Source organism: Plectrocnemia conspersa, unplaced genomic scaffold (assembly GCF_051122295.1).
Source record: "Plectrocnemia conspersa isolate PC_06_02 unplaced genomic scaffold, ASM5112229v1 ptg000010l, whole genome shotgun sequence".
NCBI classification, from domain to species: Eukaryota; Metazoa; Arthropoda; class Insecta; order Trichoptera; family Polycentropodidae; genus Plectrocnemia; species Plectrocnemia conspersa.
The window spans coordinates 1,876,158-1,881,783 of NW_028277174.1; the positions used below are offsets into that span (position 1 = coordinate 1,876,158).

A 5,626-nucleotide genomic window follows, 5' to 3' on the forward strand; every position below is an offset into this window, starting at 1 on the left:
AAATAATTTAACCTAATAAGAAGAAAATAATCCAGACAGATTATAATAGCATAATGTCAAACAAACCTCCTTTGGGGAGTTTTCTTTGATTACGTTCCAATAAGACTATCACTTTCTAATGACGTAGAAGAAGATTGGTAGTTCATTTTCAATTTGCAAAAAGTCATCATGAAAAATTGTGAGAGTACCGAATACAAAGACAGTTTGCTGTTAACTGATACATTAAAAAAATCGTTCTGCAATAGTGAATCAGTATTTTTTGTGAATGCATTGTTTACATATACAGATGTATGCGAGAGACAAGCGATACATGCGCAAAAGAATATTCGTTGTCTCGCTTGTTCTTGTTAAGGCGGCAATGTTCATTTCAGTTTTTGTTTGTGTCACATTCGACTATAAAAATAAATATTTCGGCCCATTTCGCACAAAATAAATAAAAAAATAATATATAATATTCCAGTAACTGATTGTCGACTCTTATGGTATGATTATGATAGTTCAGCGTACGTGTGTTTTGAAATGTTTTACTTTATGCATCAAAGATATAATAATTTAATATACAGGTAAACTTGAAACTTGTATACTAAATTGCAGAAGCAGAATCTAAGAAAAGGACCTGTCGGATCAACCTTTTATTGCTGAGACATAATAAAAAGTGCGATCTTCAAGTGTAATAATTTTAAGTATGTTTATAATTGCTAAAATTATAATATATGTATGTATGACGAATAATTTAAATAATAAAGTTTAGTCAATACCATTAATTAATCGGTCTGATGTTGTTTGCTAAATTATATTTATTTTACATTTTCTTTGCCTCTTCGCATACATCTTATTAGCAGTTGCTTATTTACTGACATCGCTGATCGGTGATGCTGACAAATTTACTCAACAGCAGCTGGTCGTAAAATGGATCAACTACATAGACAATTAGCATATAATAAAGAGCACTATGTAAAATAGGTACTGTTAAATAAAAATATATCTCTTTAACTCACATGTGTAATTACATATTTGACGACACCTTTTCAATAACAATTGTAAACAATTCTAAACTTGAGTTAACAAGTTATATTAACTTAAATTAGAAATCGGCAGTTAATTAAAGATAATCTCTACATAGGTAGTAAAAGTTTTTTTTCGAAAGTTAAAAAAAGTTTATATTATGAATATGTTTTGTATAATAACATAATTTTAATTCACTACCAATTTAAATACATTTATAAGATAGTATTTATTGCTTAAACGGATACAGGTAAGAAATAAGAGACCTCTTTATATTTAATTAGCCCAAGTGTCGAGTTTAATATTATTAAAATATTATTTTAACAAATTTCAATTTAAATAATGCATTATATTTTAAAAGTTGCACTAAGGGTGAATGTGTATTATATGAAGAGACAATAATAAAGAGATTAGTATATCCTTTAATTCAGCGCTTCTCAACCTTTCTGTTATTGCGACCCAGTTTACCAACGTAAATATTCTCTCGCGCCCCCCCCCCTTTTTGATCTATCGAAAATTATAGTGTCATAATGAAAACGGTCCGATCTTCGTACATTTAACTTTAAAAGAAACTTTTATTGATTTTACAGCAAAAGTGAAATCAAAAGACAATTTAATAAGAAATCAATTTTTGAATTTTGGGCTGGTTTGGATGACGAGTTTGCGACATTAAAACGAAGAGCTTTCCAAATATTTTTACCGTTTTCAACATCTTATCTTTGCCAAACCAAATTTTCTGCGGTGACTTCGTTGAAAACAAAATACAGATCACAGCTAAATATAGAAAAATAACTTAGGGTATCCATATCTGGTATTACTCCTTCATTTCAAAAACTTTGCGATGAGAAACAGACTCAAGGAAGTCATTAATTAATAACAATAACATATTTAACTGGTATTTGTTTCATACTAATAAACTTAAATAATAAATATAATAAATTATTTATTGGTAATATGTCATTATAAACTGTATTCTTATTTTAAATATATATTTTTTAATTATACAATTTCTTTTATTTGACCTTCAACAAAGTTTTAATTTTGTTTTTAAATATACTCGCGCCCCCCTTGTAGTAACGCCGCTCCCCCTAAGGAAGGCGCGCCCTACAGGTTGAGAATCGCTGCTTTAATTGTAAAAACCAATGATACCAATGAACAAACTTCTTGTAGATTCAGATAATAGATATTGTTATTACTCATTAGTTAGGAATTAAATAGTTTAAGCACAACGAAAAAAAATGTACAATAAAATATTTTTAGTTTTAAAAATATATACAGGGGAGCCAACACCTATTTTACAAAAATTCTTCGCTTTCTTGTTGACCATAAAACCGACTTCAGTTGAAACAGAGAAAGTTTTTTCAATTGCTGAAAATATAAGTGCAAAATCGAGAAGCCGGCTATCAGATGTAAATTTGCACATTCTGATAGTTTTAAAATGCTATTTTAAATAAAATTGTTTTAATGTATGTATTTATTAGTAATATTTTAATTTTGTTAATTTAATATATAATAGATTGATTGTAAATATATACATAGAATATATTTCATTTGAATTAAATTTTTTTTTATTATTAAGATTTTATTATATCTGTATTTTTATTTAGAAATAGTATTTTACCATCAATACATGTTTAAACTATATTAACAATAATATTAAAATAAATTCAACAATTTTAGAAAAAAACAATTTTTTTTATCAACATATCACGAGACCCGGGATTCCGGAAATGATCAACAGCTGCGAATCGAGTCCCAGGAATAGAGAAACCATAGACATAATACACTTAAAATAATATTGAAATTTATTAAATTATGTTTTTCCTAGTCATGGGTGGTAATAAGAGCTCCCATACCGGGGCCGAATTTCTCGAAATAGACAATGTCTGTTTTAATTAAATATAACGCGAAGTTTCGGTAAAAACAATATAATATGACTACCTTGAGAGCCGAAGCAAATGATCTAGTTACAGAGAGTGTTTTGCTGGATTTATCATTCGATAGAATTAAATATTTTCATAGTATATTCTGATATAACTAATTACATATAAAAATTGGGAGATAATTAAAAAACATATTTGCAAAAATGTTTATACTAACTTTTGATACATTAAGAATGATTAATTTTTAATACAATAGGAGGTAGTATTGAAAAAGTCGATAAGAGTTATTTCGTTTTCGCGGAAGCCGATTGGTCCGGCTTCAAGCAACAAATTAATGCCAGCTTGTACGTCAATGCATCCCTATTTTTCCATAATAGAAACGATATAGATTCCGCGATTAAATGATTCACAAATACCATTTGCAACGCCGTCGCAGCTCATACCCCGCGTCGCCGTGTAGAACATTTCCGATTAGGAATTCCACCGCAGATTAAAGAAATGATCGCCATTAAAAATCGCCTTCGAAAACGCTGGCAAAAAAGCAGAGACAAAGAATTAAAATCACAAATAAACGCTCTGACAGCCGAAATTGCGAGTCATATATCAAAACTAAAAAACATCTCCTGGACAAGCAAACTCGAAAAAGCTAACACACAAGACCAAAGTATTTGGCGACTAGCAAAAGCGGTCCGTCGTAAAAAGAATAATATTCCACCGTTAGAATGGTCTAACGATAAGAAAGCCATGACCGACTCTGAGAAAGCCGAAATTCTTGTTGATAACTTTGAACTATCACATAGATTAACCGTAAATATGTCACATGCAGAAATAAATAGGTTCGTAACGAGGGCTGTAACAGCTTTTCGAGAAGAAGACACTTCCGTAGAGACTCCTAAAGGATTTAGGATTACCGTTTGAAATTGTTAGTGCAGCCTATAAATGTAAAATAAGAAAAGCTCCGGGAGCGGATGCAATAGAAAACATAGTTTTAAGACACTTGCCTCAGAAAGCAATTGTCTTTCTCTCAAAAATCTTAAACGGCTGCCTAAATATAGGTTATTTCCCCGTAGCTTGGAAATCTGCCACAGTGTATCCGATCCCTAAAACCGGAAAAGATCCAGTTCTAGCCTCAAGCTGCAGACCAATTAGTCTGCTGTCAACCCTTAGTAAAATTTTCGAAAGATTAATATTAAAAAGGCTACTCCCGTCAATTAATAAAATACTCCCAGACTTTCAGTTTGGATTTCGAGCTGGTCATTCGACGGTACATCAGCTCACCCGAGTGACCGAATTTATAACTAAAAAGTTTAATATTAAAAAATACACCGGCATGGCTCTCTTGGACATCGAGAAGGCATTTGATACGGTCTGGCATGATGGCTTACTTTACAAACTTCTTGAAGCAGACGTTCCGTTTCAGCTCGTCCGCATAGTTGATAACTATTTGCGTGACAGATCCTTTCAAGTGGTAGTAAAAGATGAAAAATCCTCACCGAGGAAAGTATCCTTGGCCATCATCTTTTCTCTATGTTCATCAATGACATACCAACCCCAAGGAATTGTCACCTTGCACTATATGCTGATGATTTAGCATTATACACCTGCTCAGCAAGCAGGAACATAATCGCCCGAAGATTACAGTGTGGCTTGCGGGAGCTACGAAACTTCTACTGCAAGTGGAAAATTAAAATCAACGATGCCAAGACTGAAACAATCTTGTTTCTCGTAGAACAAGAAGGGCCCTTCCCCCTCAAATAAAAATGAACCAAGAAGCCGTCCCCTGGTCCAATTCAGTAAAATATCTCGGAATTCACCTAGACTCCCGCTTAAATTGGAAAAAACAGATGGATTCAATTAGACAAAAAGGACTTTCAGCTATTTCAGCGTTAGCTCCAATTTTAAGAAGAAGAAGTGGCCTCCACAGTAAAAATAAACTTCTGTTGTATAAATCCCTTATACGACCTCTGCTAACATACGGAGCCCCGGTATGGTCCAGCATATCCCATAGTTCATTTAGAAAAATTGGGGTTATTCAAAATAAGTGTTTACGAATAGCCCTCGGTGCTCACCCAAGGACGAGCGTAGACAAACTTCATAAGCGCTGCGGAGACCTGGAAACGGTCAGGAAGTTCTGCCACAGACTGACAGAAAGATTCTATAAAAAAAATTTTTTTTTTTTTTTTTTTAATTTTACAAATTCTTTATTCTCATGTATTTACAATATGGTTTACTTGTCAGAAAATCTTACAATATTAAGTACCTAACCTAAGTTATTTCCTTAACTTTAAGACATGTATTTACTATTTTAGTTTTTGATATTTTATTCTGTTTGTTAGTAAGTTGTTTTATTTATAGAGGAAAAGTTGTTAAAAAACCTCTTTGCGAAATTGGGATTTAGTTTTTATTATTATTATAATGCTATTATGTATTTATTTTAATACCAGGCTCGGTGGATCATCAAGTCTTAAACCTAAAAAACAACAATATTTACAAAACAAATTTAAATTTGACTCTTCCAAGCTGGTTTACAGTAGTCATGAAATGCGTTAGTTTGTGAGTGCCAGAACTAGCGGCGGCTACCTCCTGTGCGGATTTGAAACCGAACATTTGGTGCCCCCACTTTTTCCGGGGACTGGCAGGTGTCACAGCAATAGACACCTGGATGCAGATAGTTAAACTTCTCAGATGGTTCGTCTTTCAAGATATGCTTAGGTAGTCTATGTTTGTACCTAAAAGGT

At 32.3% G+C, this 5,626-nt stretch overlaps 1 long non-coding RNA gene across 1 annotated transcript; it reads left to right on the forward strand.

Moving 5' to 3' along the window:
- The first annotated feature begins 448 nt into the window (after positions 1-448).
- On the forward strand, positions 449-791 carry LOC148230296 (uncharacterized). The gene is made up of 2 exons (XR_015811142.1): positions 449-503; positions 595-791. It is a non-coding gene; the product is annotated as an uncharacterized LOC148230296 (long non-coding RNA).
- Positions 792-5,626: the final 4,835 nt, after the last annotated feature.